Here is a 24,855-nt window from a genome sequence, read left to right as displayed (position 1 = left end):
TTCTATGCCTCTGGGTGATAAATGTACCAATAGTACATTTTCTTTTTGTTACAAATGTGAAAGGCCTAAGGCATACTTGAGCTATTGGTGATAACTCACAGTAGTTGGTATCAAATGCGAGTAAAGGTAAAGGTATGCTCCTAGAAATTTACTGACCAGCTTAAGAACTATAACTGAAATTGTAGTTTTAATCACTGTGATGATATTGAAAATCAATTCTATCTCCTTACTCATAAAATGCAAATTGCTATTAAGGAAGCCAGTTCTAGAAATTCTGTAAATAATCTTGCACTCCCGACTTCGGGAGAAGAAAGAAGAAATAGAGTTAGGAAGCAAATGGCAATTATCCCGAAATCCTCAAGACAGAAGACACTTAAATTATCTAAACAGAAAAAATTTAAAACGATATCCAAGTATTCCGCTCTGATAAATGGGATTTCTTACTTGAAAATATGGACTTACAACCAGATTCAGTCTGGAGAATTACCCTGTATCTAAGAAGAAGCAGGAAAAAACACTGTCTCTCCTATTAATCACATGGGTGTTATGCAGCACTCTGAAGTTGAGATTGCAAACTTAATGGCTGAAGAGCTAGGGAAAGTTTTCAAGCTACACCACGACGAAAACACTGATTGCTCATAATTTTGAAACGAGAGAGTGAAGTGACTGAGTTCGAGTTCGAAGAAGAAATTCAGTTCTCTGTTCAATCTCTGAAAAGCAGCACGCCTCTAATTTTATTGAACTGATCTGTCGAAAAGAATTAAGACAAATTATTATACAGCTTAAAGTGCGAAAAGCAAAAGGCTTTGATGAAATTAGCAATGATGCTCTCAAAGCTCTTCCTAGAAAATGTATTGTTCTGTTCACAGAAATTTTTAATGCCTGCATAAAACTGAGATATTTTCCGCAACATTGGAAACATAGCTTTATCATAACTATCCCAAAACCAGGTAAAGATCCTAAGTTGGTTAACAGCTACCATTCTATTAGCTTGCTTCCTGCTTTAGGGAAAGTTTTCAAAAGAGTTCTCAAAATCCGACTGACTAACCTTCTTGAAAGGCCTTGATCTTGTCAACAGCTCACAAATCGGCTTCAGAAGTGGTCACTGTACTCCTCACCAAGTTCTTAACCTTGTTGAATATGTGAAATAATTTTCAGAAAAAGAAAGCAGTCGCTGTGCTCTTCCTCGATTTTGAAAAAGCTTTCGATCGAGTGTGGCAGGCAGGACTAATCCACAAGCTTAGCAACTTCCTGCTTCCTGTATGTTTCATTCAGCTCCTTATTTCTTATCTTAATCGCAGGACTTTTCAAGTCAAGCGCGGAGATGCTATTTCTTGCAAGAAAATAATTTATAGTGGTGTTCCACAGGGAGTGGTCATCGCCCCTTCTCTTTTCAACATCTATATTAATGACTTGCCAAGCCTTCCTGAGTATAGAATGTTGAAATACACAGACGACACGGTCGTCCTTACAGACTCACTCAACCCAGTACTCGCCATGGATAAATTGCAGATAAAAGTTAGCATCATAAATAGGAGGAATAGAAGATAAATTTAAACTCAAGCAAATGTTGCGTTGTTCTCTTCAGACATTACAAAAAAGTGTATTCATCCATAATGAGATCAAAATTAAGAATGAATTTGTTCCTCGTGAAAGTTCTTACAAATATTTAGGAGTTATTACTGATAACCGACTCACCTTCGCCTATCATGTGAAAGCAGGTCAAATAAAGCAAATGCGGCTTTTTGTGCACTATACAGCCTAATAGGCAAGAACTCTAAATTATTCCTCAAAATCAAAAGAACTCTCTATCTCACCTTAATTAGTTCTATCATGCTTTATGCTGTGCCGATTTGGGCAATCACCAACAAAACAGAGCATGCTAAACTTGATGTTCGACAGAATTAAACTCTACGTTCCATAGTGAAAGCTCCCTGGTATATAAGAAACGCAGATATTCAGGACGATCTTAACGTAAAAACCATGCATGAGCAAATATTAATCTCGTCTCAGAATTTCTTTGAAAATTTATCTAATTCAGTTTACTCCTCCCTGTGAAGTCTGTGTGATTACAATCCCACAATCGAAAGCGTGGTAAAAAGACCCTAACTACACACATCTTGGTAAATGTAAATTGTTCATTTTTCTTCGTATTTTATCATGTATTTTGTATTCAAGACTGTAAACTTTATGTTTATTTCCAAGATTCGAAGTGGAAACTGTGCTACTACTTTCGTTTTCGACACGTCTACATGGGAGTATCTATGATTCTAACTTTAACATTCTTCTTACGACATGACTTTTGTGTTATAATTCCTCATAATTTAATGAACTCTGTGTTTTTGACAAAAGTCATTATTGTGTGCACGTAAATATATCATATTGTGTGAATGAAAATTTCTACTTATTTTACGAACTTTCTGTTCTTGACCGAAGTCTAATTGAACTTTAATGTTTTGGTGCATGTTTATGGATTTTACTAATTATTTGAAGGCAAACTTAAATGTTCTCCTATTTTGTAACAAGGTGCTCTCAATACTGAATGCTAATTAATTCCGAACTATTACTTAGCAGAGACTGAATGCGACCACTTTCATGATTGCTTTACTACTTAAGATCTACGGAAACTTTTGCTTCCCCACGATCAGACAACTCCAAACAAAACAAAGTTGTGTTTTTAAATTTGGAGCAACTTCTTGGTCCCAAGATAACTTAACTTCACATAGGTGCTGAAGTAAAAGTTTCGGCACAAGAGTTACAGGGCAAGCTATTCTTAAAGTGTCGAATATTTTGTGTGTAGTAGCTAAAATCTCTCTTTTAGACAAAATTTTTGGTAGATTGTAGGTGATGTTAGTAATATTTACTATTTACCAATTTAATGTTTAGTTTAGTGTAATTTTATTGACTTTAAATTTATCTCAATATCTGAAAACTGAAATGTAAACTTCATGGGAGTTTAAGCGGGGAGAATGGTAAGACCCGCGTAATGCTAGAGGGCGCTGAGAGCACCATTGAGTGTGTTCAGAGTGTTGATGGAAGGTGTGCCGCAGTGATGATATAAGATATCTGAGATTGTGATATTATTATATTTAATTAAATCAATTTATATTTTATTGATTGGTGATTATTGATTTATTCATATTTGATGTGATATTATGTTTTGCTGAACCACCATATATTATTCGAAACTTGGATTACCACTGAATCTTCAAACCACTGATGCGCAACATCTAAGACTATAGGAAGCGTCGTAGTGGAGATCGCGATATCCAAAATGTCAGAGAATTCCAGGCGTTTTGGTCTGTAGGTGAAGTCGTTCGGACACATAAATGGAGACTGGGTTACTGACAATGAAGTTATGTAATACTTTACCATTGAAGTTTGATTTCCGACAGTTCCATGCAACATTTTTTTTGTATTCAAATCTCCTGCTGAAATTGTAGGTAGGTTATGAGGTAAGAGATATTTTAACATGATATCTGTCAACTTATTATTAGGAGGATTATAACATGCACTAAAGTATAATTTCTTGAAAGTTGGAAGTACGAACGCACACAGTGACAACGTCCATGTTTAAACTTATTCACTGATTAAACATGAGGAAAAAATATTTTTTACATATATCCATACAACACCACCACGGTGACTAGTCTGATTACATCTGTAATCACGAAAGTTCATGATTTTAAGTCTATGACACTTTTATGCACGTGTTTCGGTAACCAATGCAATATCTACATCGTGTTCTTGTAGGAAATGCTGAAATTCTAAAAACTTAACTTTTAGTCCATTAGCATTCCATATGCAGAGTTTGATGGGCGTAAAACTTAAGGGCCGGTTATCCATTATTTAGTAGCCTTTCCTGTGCAATCTTCAGTTAATGTTTTGTCAGATGCAAGTTGTTTCATCATCAGAATCGCGGAAAGGAAAATCATGATCTTCGAACAACACCTGGCAATTAAAAATTAGGATAAATAACATATTCAAAAAAATTCGTTTTTAAAAACGGTAATTTAAAAATAAGGTTTAAGCAAAATATACTTACATTAGATGCAGATGCAGTTCGTTTAGCAGACATCATGTAGATAAAATGGCGCAGATAAATCACAGAATGTCAAAAGTAACTTTCACTCGGCAACAACCACAGTAGAAATGATTGCAATCGAAATCGAGTGAATGCTTTGGTTTTTATTTATTAAAATTATGGCAAAGCACACTAGGGCTATCTGCCTAAGGGAAACGAAGCCTTCGTGGAGGACTTTCTAAGGGAAACTGGCTCGTATACACGTTACACATGGGGAAAACCACGAAAACGCCCATGCAGCCAGCCCGTTCACGGGATTCGAACTTCGGACCGAAGTACTAGTGTTCAGTGACTTTACCGCTCGGCCGCTGGTGGGCTCCAGTGAATGGTTAGGCGGCAATTAGTAGCCTCCGCTACTTTAACCGTCTCTGTTGGAGATGTGCCTTAAAGAAATGATTGCAACCTTTACCGTTACCTTCACTCGCATTTGGTACCAACTACTGAGAGTTATCACCAATAGATCAATTATGCCTTAGGCCTTTCACGTTTGTATCAAAATGAAGTTGTACTATTGGTACATCTAATCACTCAGAGGCGTAGAATGCATTAAAAAACTCTAAGGTTTGGAGTAATCTATCTGGTCGTGGGGAAGCAAACGTTTCCATAGATCTTAAGTTGTAAAGCAATCTTTTACAAACGGTCGCATTCAGTCTCTGCTAGATATTAATTCGGAGTTATTTAACAAGAAGCATTCTGAATTGAGAGCACATTGTCACAGGATAGGAAAACAGTCTGCGTTCAATTAATCAAGATTTTACATTAAAGTCATCCTTAACATGCACCGAAACGTCAAAGTTCAATCAGACTTTGGTCAAAAACACAACGTTCATAAAAATTAGTAGAATTTGCATTCACACACAATTGTCTTTGGTCAAAAACACAAAGTTCATAAAATTTTGTAGAATTTTCAATCACTCAAAAGTCACATCACATGAAGACACGTTAAAAATTTATTCGCAAATACGCCCATGTGGTCGTGTCAATGAAAAAATTAGCACAATTTTCCACTTCAAATCTTGGAATTAAACATAAAGTTTACAGTCACAAATACAAAATACTTGATTAAATATGAAGAAAAATGAACTATTTACATATTTACAGTTACCAAGATGCGTTATGGTGTATTGTGCGGGGTCTTTTTACCACGCTTTGAATTGTAGGATCGTAGTCACACAAACTTCGGAGGGAGGCGTATCCTGAGTTGCCTAAACTTTCGAAGAAATTATTGAGATGATATTAATATTTGTTCATGCATTGCTTTTACGTTAACGTCGTGCTGAATATCTGCATTTCTCACATACCAGGGAGCTTTCATTATGGAACATAGAATTTTATTCTGGAGAATATCAAGTTTAGCACACCCTGTTTTATTGGCGGTTGCCCAAGCCGGCACGGCATAAAGCATGATAGGCCTTATATAGATCATGCTCTACTAGGAAGTGCAGGAAATTCATCATCCTTTAGTTCAAATTTTCTTGTTTTAGCTGCTTTTAGTTTCTTATGATTTTCTATGCTTTTTTGAATGTATTGAGGGTGCTGCGAACAACCTTTATACGATGAGACGTGGTGACCTGCGCAAAGGGCGCAGATAGCTGGTATATGCTCTCTAGTTAGCTCACAATATGAGTTTCACGATATTCGGCGCATTTCAGACAGCGCACTTTGTAATGACACAGGGGTCATGTATGTTCATAGCGCTGACACTTATGGCACTGCACGAGCCCTGGTCGCGATTTATACATTTCTATGCAAACATCTAGTCCTCTTAGGGTCTTGATTTCATAGATCTTTTTACCTTCTACATTCCTCTTACATTCAGCTACAAAGAGCGGGAGAGGGGTCACACCACCCTCTTTAAAGCTTTTAAGCTGCCTAATTTATCCAATAGGAATTCCTTGATTTCTTTTATAACTAATTCAGTATTAGTAATTCGTGGCAGTTCTCTTATAAGTGCCTTTACAGGCTTTTGCGGTTGAATTTGAAATATGTGAAAGCGGATGCCCCTATGCTTTAACAATTTAGTCACTACTCTGTAGTCTTCCGAGTCAAAAACATTAATCTTGAGAGTGTCTCCAGTTACCTTTGACTTTGATGCCTAAAGCCTCTATCTCTTCTTTAAGGTTGTCCTAGTTGGAGTTAAAATCATCAAGTACAGTTGGGGGAATATGCCTTGCAGTTTTTTTGGGTTCGATAAAATCATTTGTGCTTTCACTATCTTGCTCCATTTGATCATCAGGATTCAGTGGCGTAACTAAAACTCTTAGGCCCCTATTCAAAAAATTTTCCTGGGCCCCTTTCCCAACAAATTTAATGTGCTTAAAAAAAAAAAAAAAAAAAAAAAAAAAAAACCGCGAAAAGTTTAAAAAAACAATTCAAGGATTCCAGGAGCCAATGTTTTCATGATGATATTTTATCACATCTGGATTAATTGTTAAAAAACAAAAGCTCGTTCTTAGGGAACCAGTTGAAAGGTACATAACATGACGTAAGAATAAAAAGGAAAAAATAGTTTCCCTTGACCAACTGGTGAAATGAAAATTTGCTTTAGTCTGGGTATTTGACGTCAGATGATTTTAATTCAGTTACTTAAGACTTTTTGTGTGAGTGCGAGAGACAGATTTTTCTCTCCTTTCACAGAGATGCATACTCATAATAAATTAATATGTCTATTTAAAAAAAGGAACATGTTTACGTATAGCATTAAGAAAAGGCAGAAAGCCTAGATTTGCGGAGATTTTTAGATAAAATCCAAGAAGTTTTACATACTAATGTTTTAAATTTCTATATAAAATCTTCGCCTATCGCCTATCTAAGATTTTTCGCTTAAGTTAGCAAACTTATAAATAATTAGTTATATTATAAACTGACAGACAAGATAATTGATAATACAGAAAGGGTATTATTATTATTTAATCTATAGTAGTCTGTGATATCAAATTTCTTCCCTACCTTTCGAACATGATTTATGCAATAATACACAAGTAATAAATAAGAACTTTTATAATGTAAATGATACATTTGTTAAATATAAAACATATTTATCATAAACTTCATAAACAAAACTATTTGAACATACAATTTTTGTAGAAAATATGTATGTTAAAGTTTTTTTCTGTCTTTTTAAAAAACCTTTTGGTACACTAAACTACTTGAATACACAATTTTTATAAAAAATGCTAAAAGAATGATAAAGTTTTTTACTGTTTCCTTTTAATTTTCCTCAGTCCATACTGCTCTTCTATAATTTTTTCCTCCCTCAATAACTGTAATGATAACATTGGTGGCCAAAATTCATCATAAAGAAAAAAATCCTTCTTTAAAAATTTGCATCTCCTAGCCTTCATTTCTGCAAAATTATTTATCAGTAATTGGGCGTCCATTTTCTCAGCCATCTCAGCTTCAACGCTCAATAGTGAAGGGTTTGACAACCGATCTTGTGTCATGCTGTTTTTTATATATGTTTCTTAAATATGTTTTTATTAGTTTTAGTAGTGAAAATGACCCCTCACTCGTGGCTGTGGTTACAGGTAATGATAAATACAATATAAGTAAATTGCACACTCCCGAATAACTACTTGTCATGTCATAATATTTTACCATTGCTAATTTAACTAAATCCTTAAAGGATTTCAAATTTTGGATTTCTGTTCTGAAAGTATTTATATATAATAGAAGTTGTACTTCCAGTGCAAGTCTTCTTTATATGTTTTCTGTATTTTTGAAACATTATTAATAATTTCCGTCTTTGTTAACAATGACAGTGTTTTAGGTTCTTTATTTCTCTTTTATTTTTCAAATTTAGTTTCTATGCCCCATTTATTTGCAATAAACTCAGCTTCTTTCATATTGTCTTTCAACTTGTTTCTCATATCTTGCATATTAACAGAAATGCTTTTCAGATTTTGATGAGCTCCAATCAAGTCGATTGATTTTCGATTGTCGAGCCGATTGATGGGTTGATCGATCCTGCACTATAGCGCAGGACGTGTTTAAAAAATTTTGTTTTTAGTTTTGGCCTGTTGTGATGTTTCTTAATGAATGGAAACATACATTATATTTATATTTCATATTTATCATAAAAATATTGCATGTTAATATAACAATACGTTATTAATATTAGTAGACATTTGCATTTTTAATGGAGATAATTTTTGATTTTTCAGATAAATGGATTAAGCGTTTAGCTGAATTGAAGTTTTAGCAAGTTTCAAATTATAAGAATTTAGTTTATGATTAATTTAGATATTACAAATCAATAACTTACCCTTATAATGAAGAATTATATTTGAGATCACTTTGAAATTTAATTTTAAAGAAAAACTTCTGTTTGTTCTCGTCATAGACTAGAGAAATGGCATTAAAACAGTTAGAACATCATAACATATTTAACAGAAATGGCATTAGAAAAAGAGCAAGTTTAAGTTCAGTTTGCTGTTCTGAGTCATCAGCCAATTTACAAGTACGTATACTTGAGGGAGTAGCGTTTCACACTTCAATGCAGATGTATTACGAAGAAAGGGACCCCGCATCCGCTATAAATTTCCAGTGTATCCCGAAGTTGAGTCACAGGAAAACTTTCATCCAAGACTTTACTGTAAAGATGACCATTGTCTATTTCCCTTTTAAAACGCTGAAACTTCTTTTTTTTTTCTTCAGTCAGATTGTACTATTATTATTGTCATATTCCAATGATACATAATACATCACCTGCAATATCTTTCTACATTTCCTCTGTACTATAAATGCATTTCAGTTAATGTATAATTATTAAATATTAAACAGTAAAAATTATGGCAGATTGGGAAGTGCCATTTCATCTAAATCATGAAATTCAAAATTTTAGTGATTTAGTTATGATTGTTCATCACTAATTTACTACATAACTTTATATATTTTCATATTTTGTTGCCAGCTTTAACAGTTTTCCCAGATGCACTTCTAAATTTCATTCTATATTCATGTACTACTCTAGCTCCGCCTATAGAGGCGCAGTGGTTACCGCCTTGTTCTCATTTTTCTTATGCAATACCATGACAGGCGGTTAAAGCAACCAGATAACTGAACTGAGATAATTCTGGAAGGACTGCATGTGTCCTTTCAGACATTTAGCGTCAAACTCCAACAACACCTTACTTTCATACCATAGCTACGCTTCTTGCAGAGCAATACGTAGCTTTACTCGAACAAAAACTAATTGATCAACGACTTTCATAACTTGAAATACTATTAAAACTATATGGTTTCAAACAACTGGTGGATATTACTTCATAAAAATTTGACTTTTTATTTGTGTAAGGTTTAATAGAATTTATTAAAATTTCTATCTTTTCCAGATAGAGAATAGTGAATTTTCATTGCGAATACAATTTGTATATTTTTTTCATTTCGAATTTTGTATCCTAATAGCGTAGGTAAACTCTTTTATGTGCTTAAATAGGCTTTTTCACATACGAAAGCTTAAAATTTTCCCCTCAAACTTTCTTTCCGATAAGAAAATCGAATCAAACACTCATTGAAGTAATATAGTATGTATGGGCAACATTTTTAGCATTTGATGAAAAGCACTCATGTGTCGAATATTGACCCTTTAACTGTCAAGTTATTTTGTTGATTTGGGTACACAAATTGTCAAATTTTTTTATTGGAAAAACCAAATGTAGCCGAAATAAACATCTCCCGATATATATTCGGGTATGACAATACGATGCACTCAAAAAAAAAAAAAAAAAAAAAAAAAAAAAAAAAATTACCCCGCGAAATTCTCGGGCGTGACATTTTCGAACACCAGTGCTGTATATCGGGCATGACAGTTAAAAGGTTAAGATTATTATTATTATTATTATTTTGTTTCTATTTCGTAGCATCGTGTAAAATAATGTCACCGATTCGGCAACGTTTCCTTTTATTAAATCATAAATGCAAACAAGTAATAAGTAAATTATTAAAAATTATTTAATTAGAGCTTTCATAATGAAACCATGTAGAGCCGTTATTTTGAATTCCACATTAGTTACTCTCATTGTTTTTTCCTTCTCAACAGGTACACGCCCACAGAGCCATTCTACTGATTTCATTCAAACCAGGATGTTAGAATAAACAAAGAAGCCCCTGCAGTCAAGGTGCAGCCAAAAACGGAGAGGCAAAGCATGGCTTTAGTAGGCGGGATTTGAAGTCATTTTGTCATTTTTAAAAATACCTCTACCTTCAGTTGTCTTGAATTTTGATTCTGGATCTTAAATGATATTATAAATAATCTTTAAGCTCAATTAGCTCTTAAAGCTCAATCTACTTTTTTGCAAGACAATTAAGTAAATATCTTTATAATTGTTTGACTAGACTCGGTGACTCTGTCAAAAAAAATCTAAGCGAGAGAGTAGTGAAAACTTTGTGCCAGCCTCTTTATGGTAAGAACCATAGAGTTGTCATGCACAATTACTTCAGTAGTTATAATGATACAAGAAAGTAATCTTTCGAATATGGTAACAGGTAGTTTGGCGATATTTTGGTAAGGCTAAGGTTACTAGGTAGGACTTTATCAATAATCTGAGAAGTACACAGTTCGAATCACCGATTATTTTGTCTCAGAGAAATGAGAGATCATGAGACATGTCATGTGACATTTTCCGGAAAATTCCGATCGTGATTTTAGCTAATAAGCACTTAGAAACAATTTCGCTGCTAAAGTGCAGAATCGTTCATTCACTTATTTGTTTGGCCATCTTTGGTTTGGCGCTTTTTACTAGAGTAACAAGTAACAAGAACTGGATTTTTGTCAATTTTCCTTGACTTTTCAAGTGTGCGCAATGCCATTTTTGTGCAATTCTAGGGTGTTTTTTTAAGTGAAAATAGGTCGACGTGTACATGGATACCGTGTATATGCAATTCTTAAAAACGCGGCAAGCAGTGGCCCATTCTACACTTTCTCCCAATTTTGCACCTAATCTTCGTCATGATTAAGCACTTTTGTTACATAAAAGTTCTTGCATAAGCGTAATTCGGCTAGCAGATTGTTGGAAAAAATGTTGAGTAAATAAATAAATAAATAAATAAATAAATAAATATGCCTTTACTTCGTGAAAAAACAATGGCAAAAAAAAAAAAAAAAAAAAAAAAAAAAAAAACTAGCAGGTTGCTGTAGCAGAGTTGGTCGCCGAAGTTTCGCCAAGTTACCATAATCCAAAGATTCACCAAAAGACCTCCTCCGATCATGTGCCCGAGACCGGAAGTGAAATGGAGAGATCTCAGAGGAAAGTTCAAAGGACGTTGTCATGGATCATGTCGGCGTCCTGACTAGAGACAAAATCACTCTGATTTTTAACTCGATTGATCACAGGGACCAAGCACTAGCTGTGCTCATGAAGGATGAGGTGCAGTTTAGCACGTTTAGACAGAAGGAAGAAACACCGCTTAAAGTTGTTATCCGCGGCCTACCTGAAGACTCAGCAGCTGAAGAAATTAAAGCTGAACTTATAACAGATGGATTTGCTGTACTCAGCGTCTCGCAGTTTACAAGAAAAATCGATGGAACAGAAGTAAAGCTTCCAGTTTTCTTTGCCTCACTCAAGTGGAAGGACGAAGGTAGGAGCATTTACAGAAGGAAAACGGTACTAGGTCTCCGAGAGATAACCTTTAGAGGTAACCGAAGCATGATGATGTGTTTTAGATCCCAGTGCTATGGCCACGGCCAGATTTAGTGTAATAATGAGCCAAGATATGTCAAGTGCGGACAGGGTCTCCTGAACTACACCTGCAAACTTGCCAAAGAACGGAACATGCGCGAACTGCAGAATGGATCATATAGCCACGTCGAAGATGTGAGAATTTCGGCGGAAAATTCGTGAACTCACCACCAAGAAGAAACTGAATCCAGCGCGGAAGACACTGTCAGAAAATTCCCCTCCGTTGTCTGAATTCCCAGCTTTGAAAGATGAAAATCAGCCATCAAATTCCCACTCAGATGCATTATTTGCCATGTCGGATGATTCCGACTCCTCCCACTTACCCGTCCAGACTTTTCACCGTCATGCGCCCTTCGGGCGGATTTATCGAGAGCCGTACACATCGCATTGTAATAGCAGTATTTCGGCAATAACAATAATGAATGACTGATACGCTCCTAGATAATTGTGCTACTTTTTTCGTTGATACGCCCATGTATCTGCGAATACATTTTTAACGTGTCTTCATGTGATGGGACATTTGAGTGATTGCAAATTCTACAAAATTTTATGAATTTTGTGTTTTTGCCCAAAGTCTGATTGAACTTTGACGTTTCAGTGCATGATAAGGACATTTCTGATTAACTGGACGCATACGTAAACTGTTTTCCTATCTTGTGTCAAAGTGCTCTCATTTCAGAATGCTTCTCCTTCAATAACTTCGAATTAATATCTAGCAGAGACTGAATGCGACTCTGGCGCTAGGTAAAAGATTGCTTTACAATTTAAGATCTATGGAAACTTTTACTTCCCCACGACCAGCTTACTCCAAACCTTAGAAATTTTGAATGCATTTTATGCCTCTGGGTGATAGATGTACCAATAGTACATTTTCTTTTTGTTACAAATGTGAAAGGCCTAAGGCATACTTGAGCTATTGGTGATAACTCACAGTAGTTGGTATCAAATGCGAGTAAAGGTAAAGGTATGCTCCTAGAAATTTACTGACCAGCTTAAGAACTATAACTGAAATTGTAGTTTTAATCACTGTGATGATATTGAAAATCAATTCTATCTCCTTACTCATAAAATGCAAATTGCTATTAAGGAAGCCAGTTCTAGAAATTCTGTAAATGATCTTGCACTCCCGCGGGAGAAGAAATAGAGTTAGGAAGCAAATGGCAATTATCCCGAAATCCTCAAGACAGAAGACACTTAAATTATCTAAACAGAAAAAATTTAAAACGATATCCAAGTATTCCGCTCTGATAAATGGGATTTCTTACTTAAAAATATGGACTTACAATCAGATTCAGTCTGGAGAATTGCCTTGTATCTAAGAACAAGCAGGAAAAAATACTGTCTCTCCTATTAATCACACGGGTGTCATGCACCACTCTGAAGTTGAGATTGCAAACTTAATGGCTGAAGAGCTAGGAAAAGTTTTCAAGCTACACCACGACGAAAACACTGATTGCTCTTAATTTTGAGACGAGAGAATGAAGTGACTGAGTTCGAGTTCGAAGTGAGTTAACTGAGTTCGAAGAAGAAATTCAGTTCTCTGTTCAATCTCTGAAAAGCAGCAGCCCTCTAATTTTATTGAACTGGCCTGTCGAAAAGAATTAAGGCAAATTATTAAACAGCTTAAAGTGCGAAAAGCAAAAGGCTTTCAGGAAATTAGCAATGATGCTCTCAAAGCTCTTCCTAGAAAATGTATTGTTCTGTTCACAGAAATTTTTAATGCCTGCATAAAACTGAGATATTTTCCGCAACATTGGAAACATAGCTTTATCATAACTATCCCAAAACCAGGTAAAGATCCTAAGTTGGTTAACAGCTACCATTCTATTAGCTTGCTTCCTGCTTTAGGGAAAGTTTTCAAAAGAGTTCTCAAAATCCGACTGACTAACCTTCTTGAAAGGCCTTGATCTTATCAACAGCTCACAAATCGGCTTCAGAAGTGGTCACTGTACTCCTCACCAAGTTCTTAACCTTGTTGAATATGTGAAATAATTTTCAGAAAAAGAAAGCAGTCGCTGTGCTCTTCCTCGATTTTGAAAAAGCTTTCGATCGAGTGTGGCAGGCAGGACTAATCCACAAGCTTAGCAACTTCCTGCTTCCTGTATGTTTCATTCAGCTCCTTATTTCTTATCTTAATCGCAGGACTTTTCAAGTCAAGCGCGGAGATGCTATTTCTCGCAAGAAAATAATTTATAGTGGGGTCCCACAGGGAGTGGTCATCGCCCCTTGTCTTTTCAACATCTATATTAATGACTTGCCAAGCCTTCCTGACTATAGATTGTTGAAATACGCAGACGACACGGTCGTCCTTACAGACTCACTCAACCCAGTACTCGCCATGGATAAATTCTAGTTAAAAGTTAGCATCGTAAATAGGAGGAATAGAAGATAAATTTAAACTCAAGCAAATGTTGCGTTGTTCTCTTCAGACGTTACAGAAAAAGTGTATTCATCCATAATGAGATCAAAATTAAGAATGAATTTGTTCCTCGTGAAAGTTCTTACAAATATTTAGGAGTCGGTTATTGATAACCGACTCACCTTCGCCTATCATAGGCATCTATAGGCAAGAACTCTAAATTATTCCTCAAAATCAAAAGAACTCTCTATCTCACCTTAATTAGGCCTATCATGCTTTATGCTGTGCCGATTTGGGCAACCGCCAACAAAACAGAGCGTGCTAAACTTGATGTTCGACAGAATAAAACTCTATATTCCATAGTGAAAGCTCCCTGGTATATAAGAAACGCAGATATTCAGCACGATCTCTGGGCAGCCACTGCAAAAACCAATCGACTGCTCCTTCACAAACAAGAAAATATCCATCTAAGAATAATTTCGAACTCCCCCTGGTACGTGAGAAATTCAGTCATCCGGAGAAGTATCAGAATTAATCTACTTAACGAAGAAATACTTCAAAAATTTTCCACCATAAATGTGATCATCACGCCAACCAAGTGATTAGGAAGCTTTTAAACTATGATAGCAAAATTATTCAAACATTCAAAAGACCCCGCACCATTTTCCACAATAATAACTGGAATTAACTTCATCTAACTTCAAAATTCATCATGTATATTCTGTATATATTCATTAATCCTGGGCAAGCAGGAATAGACTTTCCGCCTGATCAAGCAGGCATATGAACTTGTTGTGCACCAAAATTTTTTCCTTATCTTAAAAAAATTACTCATCTATTTAATCACGTATTTAATCAAGAATTTTTAATCTAGTTTCTTTTATTTACTCTTCAAATTGTATTTATGAAATCGTGTAAGTCCTATTCCAAAAGTGATCATGTGACCATCGAATAAACTTCTGATTGGCTTTCGTCCTCTCAGGAATTCAAATAATTAGAGACTTGTATATATTTTTATTTTACTAATTTTGCATCCTACAAATGTTTTTATCACTGTGTTTCCCAGTATTATGTACCATCAACTTTCATCCTCATCCAAAATATGCCTCTTCGATAATTGCTTATCAAAAAATTGCTTCACTGAACCAACGTTACCGTTAGCGACTACTTGCAGCTTTGCCAAAAGATGGAGCCACCGGATCAGTACCAAGCATCCTCTTGAAAAATTTCCACTTTAATTCTAAAGTAGAGAGTTTTCACCACTAAGACGTACCCCGTACGGTTACTAAATTCTGAGTCAAAGTCCCCAGGACTATATACTCATCATCACCGCAATTCATGCCAGTACCAAGCACGATCTCACTCATTCGAGGGGTGGACTCCATAGAAGGTTCGTCGTCAGGATTGTGCCTGCTTCCGGTCCTGTTGCTGCGTGTACGCCCTGTCTGATTCAGCGTGTGTTGCGGAGTGCGACCACGTGCAAATACTATCCTCTTGCATCAACATTTTTAAAATGCTAATCGAAGGTTGGTATTGTTTTATAAAAGCCTGAATGCTTTTATTATTTAATTATTTTGATTTATTTTTAGAATTTAAGAATTATTTTTCGCTTTTTCTTGCGAATTACGCTTAATTGCCAGCACGAGTGATACCACGCCATTTTGATACTACTTGTGGCGGCGCTTTATTGAGATAATTATTTAAGTACTTTTTACTAAAAATCTGATTTACTTTAATTTACTGCGTGCGGGTAAATAATTTGATTTTGGTCGTTGTGTCTGCTTAGTTACCCTCAGGCTCACGCTGTCAGATGTGAGACAGGGGCCTAGTAGACTTTCGCCCGCTCATCCGTCTGCGCCGTTGAGTGGGTCCGGTTCCGGGGCGCGGGACTCTGGATTACTGATTTGGGCGCAGGATTTCTTGATTCTGGACTGCGATTATGGATACGATTCTGGATGCCGTGAGGATTCAAATTAAAGAACTCGAAACTATTCGCCAACAAAATGGCACATTTACCGACACTGAAGGTAAGATGCATAATTTCTTACTCAGTATGCTTGACATGCTAGTTGTAGTTAACACACAGTTAACACAACAGGATTTAAATAAAACTCAGGATAAATCGTCACATGGTAGTAACGCAGAAAATGATAGAGACAGAAGTCCTATTAAATTACATAATAACTTTGACTCATTAAATGAAATATCCCTGGATCAAACTACAAGTTCTGATGAAGACCTGCCAAAGACTAAAGGTGATCAGACAGTTAGGATCGTACTCAAAGACCAAATTTTAAGAAAATTAAGCTTGGTAGTCCTTCTAAAAATACACCACAAAGTCAGGATAGAATTTCAAATACACAAGCTACCTCGGTAGCAGTCAGTGAAAATACACACACAGAAGAATGAAAACATAGACACTACTTCGCCGGATAATGAAAACTCCACTGCCACAAATTCAAATAATCAGAAACAAAACAATAGAAATTCCAGAATTCCTCCGATTACACTAAAGGAAAATATACTGAAATGGAGCGAAATTAGAGCTATTTTCCTTCAAAGAAAAATCAAATTTCACGGGGAACATATTCCTACGGGGAGTATTAAAGTTATCACGGAAACACCAGATGATTACCGGACTGTAGTCCAAATTCTTAAGGAAAAACAAGTTGAACATCATTCTTATATCCTCCCTGAGGACCGTTATTTAAAAGTTGTCCTTAGAGGACTCACTGAAAACACTCAGATTGAGGATATTAAATCCGAACTTGAGCAACTTGATTACCAAATTAAAGATGTTAAACAAATGACCAGACGCCGCAACGGAGAAGTCACCAAACTCCCACTATTCTTAATATCTCTTCCGAAAAATGATAAATCAAAGGAAATCTATAATGAGAGATTCTTATGTCATATGAAAGTTAAATTTAAAGAGTATTTAGGTAGACAAAGACCCCTGCAATGTTTTCGTTGACAGGGGTTTAATCATACACAAGCGAGTTGCAATTATGCACCCTAATGTGTCAGATGTGGCAAAGAGCACTTCGTTAAAGACTGCCCAGATAAGAACAACAGCGACAAGCCTCTAGTCTGTGCAAATTGCGGGGGTTCCCACATTTCCAGTTTCAGGGGATGTGAGAAATTTCCCAAAAGAAAATCAGACAAACCAAGCAGTTTCCCCAGTAGGGTAATTGAAAACAAATCATATTCACAGGCGCTATCCACAGGCCTATACTCACATATATTAAGTGAAACAAAGCAAGTCTTCACTGACCTTGCAGAACTCGTTTCCGACATAAAAAATGCTGGATTTCAAATTTCCCAGCAAGTCAGAGAGATAAAGGAAAATAATCAAGAGATAAAAACCTCTTCTACTGTTGATAATGGGTCAAGTTAGACCTACGCAAGTTCCCATCTCTATTATGACTTGGAATGCAAGAGGCATTCATTATAAGCTCACGGAACTTTCTAAATTTCTCACGTGTCATAATATTGACGTGGTACTGATTACTGAGACCTTTGCTACGCCAAGTACTCAGATGAAAATTCCAAATTATGTATGTTATAGATGCGACCGTCTAAGTCACCGAGGTGGGGGAGTCGCGATTTTTGTCCGCAGCTCTCTGCAATCCTGCCTGATCAATGATGAGCGTTTTAATGGGCATGTGCTGGTCACTGTGTCTGTCCTTCTGCCGCACTATGGAAATGTTTACTTCAATTCTTTGTACAACCCTCTTAAGAATATTCTTGATATTAATTACCTGGCGAAAATTCTGGACATCAATAAGCAGGTCATTCTTGCGGAAGACTTAAACGCTAGAAGTCAGGAATGGAATTGTAGGAAGACGAATAAAAATGGAATTAAGTTATTTGAATTCATTAAGAATTACCCAGTTTATTTTCATGTTCCTAGTGAGTACACAAATGTGCCACAAAATACAAATACTGGTGACATTCTTGATATTTTCCTCTCCACCATCTCCTTCTCATTCGATCTTGAAGTGCTTCAAGAATTGGATTCAAATCACTGCCCGGTCATTGCGACCCTAGGTACAACTAAGGATGTCATGGACGAGCACATCAACACGACAAACTGGAAGGTCTTTAATGAAATACTCTCTGAATGTCACACTAATAACTTTAAATTACGCACTCCTGATGACATTGAGCTTGCTGCCAAACAGCTTACGATGGATATAAAAAGTGCCTATCATTCGGCCTCGAGAAAAATTCCCAGAAGACAAATCACAAATAAGTTACCGAATAGGATCAAAAATCTGATCAGAGACAGGAATAAACTTAGAAAAAGGTTTCATCTTACCTGTGATCCAAATACTAAGAAAGAGATGAATAGACTCAGTAGGGAAATTAAAAAGCAGATCATTACTCACCGTAAGGATCTCTGGGATGAGAAGATTGAGAGCTTTAACGAGCCTAGTAGCTCCTTCTGGTCTTTCGTTAGACGTTTAAAAAATAAACCCACCGTAAATAGGCCAATTTATCACGAGCAAGGCATTGCACTCACAAATATTGAAAAATGTAACACGCTCGCTGAGCACTTTGAGAAGCAGTTCACCACGAATACCTCCCCATGCAATCAGGAGTTTTCAACTTTTGTGAACTTCACAGTGACAGAATGGATTCATAAAAACAACATGCAAAATCATTTAGAGCTTACTTCGCCACAAGAAATCTTAAACATTATTAAGAAGCTCAGGAACAGAAAGCCCCCCGGGCAGGATAATGTGAACAATGTGGCGCTGAAATGGCTGCCTATTAATATGGTCAATCGTCTCACAGGTATTTTTAAACTCTTGCCTGTACAATAGTTATTTTCCGCGTATATGAAAGTCTGCAAAGATGATTGTGCTCCCTAAGCCGGGAAAAAATCTGACGAAACCGGAAGGGTACAGGCCCATTAGCCTGCTTCCCAGTATGAGTAAGATACTCGAAAGAATTGTCCTCAGCCGTATACAGCCACATCTGGATAAGTTACCACTTGAGCACTTTGGTTTTCGGAAAGCCCTTTCTACGACGAAGCAGTTGGTTAGACTGAACGAATTTATAGGCAGTGCACTGCACAACAAAAGATATGTTGCCTTACTCATGCTGGACGTGGCGAAGGCATTCGACCGCGTCTGGCATGAGGAGCTAATTTATAAGTTAATCAACTTAAAGTTCAGCAATGAATTGATCAAAATTATTCACTCGTTTCTTTCCAACAGAACATTCTATATTCATATTGGAGAAAGCACTTCAAATAAGAAGCAAGTGAAGGCCGGGGTCCCGCAGGGATCTATTTTAGGGCCCGTGCTCTACTTATTCTACGTGGCAGACCTACCTGCAGAACATCTAGATCAAAATTTCTTCATGGGTTGCTACGCAGATGACACAGCTTTTGCTGTCAAGTCTGGGTCGCCAAATTTTGCTGTAAAGAAACTACGACGTTTTATGCCCAAGCTTGAACATTGGTGCGCCAAGTGGAAGATTGCAATTAATGCTGACAAATCCAAGCTTCTGATTTTTAAAAAGAATAAGATGAACCACCCCTTAACTGTCCAGCTGTTGCTCTTTGATACTGTCGTTCCTGTTGTCAAAAGTGCTACATACTTAGGATTAAAATATAGTTCTAATTTTCTCTGGAAAGATCACATAAATTGTGTAAGAGGCAAGAATATTGGGGTCATTCAAAGTCTTACGCCGCTCCTGTCTGCGACCTCCAGATTAGATATTAAGAGGAAGAGGCATATTTATAATTCCATTATTCGTCCCATTTTTGCGTATGCTTCTCCAGCCTGGGCTACAGTTCAGAAAAAGGAGTTAAACAAGCTGCAAATTATTCAAAATAAAGTTTTAAGAATGATTACTAACGCACATTATTATGTCTCAAATCACACCCTGCATCGTGACCTTAAAATGGAGTCCATTGAAACGTATCTGCATAATGCAAATGTCAAATTCTTTGACAAGGTTCAAGAGAGCAATCACATGTCTGATCTTAATGTTTTGGACTATGTTATTCTTGAGGACGATGCTTCGTTAAGACCACTCGCGGCCCACCTCGCCAGGGACTTAAATTTCTCCACGTAATATTTCATGACAAGTATGCACAGCTCTTGTATATAGTGTATATATTTTATTTTAAGTTCTCAATTGTAATTTGTATCATTTAAATTCCTTTCACTTTATTGTAGTATTATTGTTAATATTGCATGAGTATGTTTACTCTTATGAATTGTATTACTTCAGATGTCATGATTGAAACTGTTGAATTTTGTCTGTGTCTTCTTTTATGATACAACACAAACATATCACACAGATTCCTCACGGCTCCTGTTTCACGAATTTCTCGATGCACCCGCCACTCATTGGCTTTGCGACTCACGGTCGCTCCCTGTAACCACCTTTGACCTCTCAAAATTGTCATGAAAGATCAACGTCATGCGCCCTTCGGGCTCATTTTGAAGAGCCGGATAAGTTGCGCAGCTGCGCGACATTTCGGCAATAGCCGTACAGACTAGAGTAGACTAGACTAGCACGATCTTAACGTAAAAGCCATGCATGAGCAAATATTAATCTCGTCTCAGAATTTCTTTGAAAATTTATCTAACTCAGCTTACTCCTCCCTGTGAAGTCTGTGTGATTACAATCCCACAATTGAAAGCGTGGTAAAAAGACCCTAACTACACACATCTTGGTAAATGTAAATTGTTCAGTTTTCTTCGTATTTTATCATGTATTTTGTATTCAAGACTGTAAACTTTATGTTTATTTCCAAGATTCGAAGTGGAAACTGTGCTGCTACTTTCGTTTTCGACACGTCTACATGGGAGTATCTACGATTCTAACTTTAACATTCTTCTTACGACGTGACTTTTGTGTTATAATTCCTCATAATTTAATGAACTCTGTGTTTTTAACCAAAGTCATTATTGTGTGCACGTAAATATAACATATTGTGTGAATGAAAATTTCTACTTATTTTACGAACTTTCTGTTCTTGACCGAAGTCTAATTGAACTTTAATGTTTTGGTGCATGTTTATGGATTTTACTAATTATTTGAAGGTAAACTTAAATTTTCTCCTATTTTGTAACAAGGTGCTCTCAATTCTGAATGCTAATTAATTCCGCACTATTACTTAACAGAGACTGAATGCGACCACTTTCATGATTGCTTTACTACTTAAGATCTACGGAAACGTTTGCTTCCCCACGATCAGACAACTCCAAACAAAACAAAATTGTGTTTTTAAATTTGGAGCAACTTCTTGGTCCCAAGATAACTTAACTTCACATAGGTGCTGAAGTAAAAGTTTCGGCACAAGAGTTACAGGGCAAGCTATTCTTAAAGGGTCGAATATTTTGTGTGTAGTAGCTAAAATCTCTCTTTTAGACAAAATTTTTGGTAGATTGTAGGTGATGTTAGTAATATTTACTATTTACCAATTTAATGTTTAGTTTAGTGTAATTTTATTGACTTTAAATTTATCTCAATATCTGAAAATTGAAATGTAAACTTCATGGGAGTTTAAGCGGGGAGAATGGTAAGACCCGCGTAATGCTAGAGGGCCCTGAGAGCACCATTGAGTGTGTTCAGAGTGTTGATGGAAGGTGTGCCGCAGTGATGATGTGAGATATCTGAGATTGTGATATTATTATATTTAATTAAATCAATTTATATTTTATTGATTGGTGATTATTGATTTATTCATATTTGATGTGATATTATGTTTTGCTGAACCACCATATATTATTCGAAACTTGGATTACCACTGAATCTTCAAACCACTGATGCGCAACATCTAAGACTATAGGAAGCGTCGTAGTGGAGATCGCGATATCCAAAATGTCAGAGAATTCCAGGCGTTTTGGTCTGTAGGTGAAGTTGTTCGGACACATAAATGGAGACTGGGTTACTGACAATGAAGTTATGTAATACTTTACCATTGAAGTTTGATTTCCGACAGTTCCATGCAACATTTTTTTTTTGTATTCAAATCTCCTGCTGAAATTGTAGGTAGGTTATGAGGTAAGAGATATCTTAACATGATATCTGTCAACTTATTATTAGGAGGATTATAACATGCACTAAAGTATAATTTCTTGAAAGTTGGAAGTACAAACGCACACAGTGACAACGTCCATGTTTAAACTTATTCACTGATTAAACATGAGGAAAAAATATTTTTTACATATATCCATACAACACCACCACGGTGACTAGTCTGATTACATCTGTAATCACGAAAGTTCGCGATTTTAAGTCTATGACACTTTTATGCACGTGTTTCGGTAACCAATGCAATATCTACATCGTGTTCTTGTAGGAAATGCTGAAATTCTAAAAACTTAGCTTTTAGTCCATTAGCATTCCATATGCAGAGTTTGATGGGCGTAAAACTTAAGGGCCGGTTATCCATTATTTAGTAGCCTTTCCTGTGCAATCTTCAGTTGATGTTTTGTCAGATGCAAGTTGTTTCATCATCAGAATCGCGGAAAGGAAAATCATGATCTTCGAACAACACCTGGCAATTAAAAATTAGAATAAATAACATATTCAAAAAAATTCGTTTTTAAAAACGGTAATTTAAAAATAAGGTTTAAGCAAAATATACTTACATTAGATGCAGATGCAGTTCGTTTAGCAGACATCATGTAGATAAAATGGCGCAGATAAATCACAGAAAGTCAAAAGTAACTTTCACTCGGCAACAACCACAGTAGAAATGATTGCAATCGAAATCGAGTGAATGCTTTGGTTTTTATTTATTAAAATTATGGCAAAGCACACTAGGGCTATCTGCCTAAGGGAAACGAAGCCTTCGTGGAGGACTTTCTAAGGGAAACTGGCTCGTATACACGTTACACATGGGGAAAACCACGAAAACGCCCATGCAGCCAGCCCGTTCGCGGGATTCGAACTTCGGACCGAAGTACTAGTGTTCAGCGACTTTACCGCTCGGCCGCTGGTGGGCTCCAGTGAATGGTTAGGCGGCAATTAGTAGCCTCCGCTACTTTAACCGTCTCTGTTGGAGATGTGCCTTAAAGAAATGATTGCAACCTTTACCGTTACCTTCACTCGCATTTGGTACCAACTACTGAGAGTTATCACCAATAGATCAATTATGCCTTAGGCCTTTCACGTTTGTATCAAAATGAAGTTGTACTATTGGTACATCTAATCACTCAGAGGCGTAGAATGCATTAAAAAACTCTAAGGTTTGGAGTAATCTATCTGGTCGTGGGGAAGCAAACGTTTCCATAGATCTTAAGTTGTAAAGCAATCTTTTACAAACGGTCGCATTCAGTCTCTGCTAGATATTAATTCGGAGTTATTTAACAAGAAGCATTCTGAATTGAGAGCACACTGTCACAGGATAGGAAAACAGTCTGCGTTCAATTAATCAAGATTTTACATTAAGGTCATCCTTAACATGCACCGAAACGTCAAAGTTCAATCAGACTTTGGTCAAAAACACAACGTTCATAAAAATTAGTAGAATTTGCATTCACACACAATTGTCTTTGGTCAAAAACACAAAGTTCATAAAATTTTGTAGAATTTTCAATCACTCAAAAGTCACATCACATGAAGACACGTTAAAAATTTATTCGCAAATACGCCCATGTGGTCGTGTCAACGAAAAAATTAGCACAATTTTCCACTTCAAATCTTGGAATTAAACAGAGTGAGTGAGTGAGTGAGTGATTATGGCGCAAAAACCAGAGATGATTATGACGCGCCAAACAAAAGATGAGATGATTACAATTGATGACATTAAAATTCAATAAATAAAAACAAGTAGATAAATGTACCAAATCCAGAGGATGAAGTCATATAAAAACAAGTTAAAAGCACATATTAACATTCAAGACACAGTCTTCAAAACAAATTACATTTGGTAATAAAAGCCAATCTCTTTTAAATAATAAAATAAATTAGAATTGACCTCTCTTCCGATTAAACGGTCGAGAGGTAAGTCACAGCTATTAAAATATTTCTGGCGAAGACTATTAAAACATTGACACTCAATTAAAATATGACGAACAGATAAACAAACATTACAATTAAAACAAACAGGCTCATTTTCAGCTTTAAGAAGATAGCTATGTGTGACTCTGGTATGACCAATTCTGAGTCGAGTCAAAAGAACGTCCTCTTTACGATTTCCAGCAAAATCCCAATGCTCAATTCTAGGTTTGATGTTTCTCAACTTGTTGTGATGCTGAACATCCCAAATTTGCTGCCATTTTTTTCGTATCTTTCCCTTGATGACACAGCAGATGTCTCTAAAAGGGATAAGGCGACTGGACAGTTCGACAGCAGATTTTGCCGCGATGTCTGCAAGCTCGTTTCCCTTTATTCCCGTATGCCCGGGAACCCAGCAGTACAGGATTTCATATCCTCGTATCATTAAATTTCTATGAATTTTGAGAACATCCACTACCACAGGATTCTGAGCGTTGGGAAAAGCTCCCAAGGATTTAAGAGCACTATACGAGTCTGTGTAAACTATGAACTTTTTGTGGCAGAGCTTTGAGATGTACAAAAGAGCATAATATATTGCAGTTAGTTCAGATGTTAGGACAGAGAAAGCATGGTGCAGGCATCTGCCCTCTATGTAATTTTCAAATACAAAAGCCATCCCGACATGATCATTTGACTTTGATCCATCTGTGTATATCGGATAATAACTGCTATATTTGTGCCTGTGCTCAGCGAAAATTTGT

The sequence above is a fragment of the Stegodyphus dumicola genome, chromosome 11, assembly GCF_044657685.1.
Source record: "Stegodyphus dumicola isolate Sdum_Otavi_A_Nest chromosome 11, ASM4465768v1".
NCBI lineage: Eukaryota > Metazoa > Arthropoda > Arachnida > Araneae > Eresidae > Stegodyphus > Stegodyphus dumicola.
The sequence above is the reverse complement of the archived record's forward strand: the minus strand, read 5'-3'. Positions refer to the sequence as shown.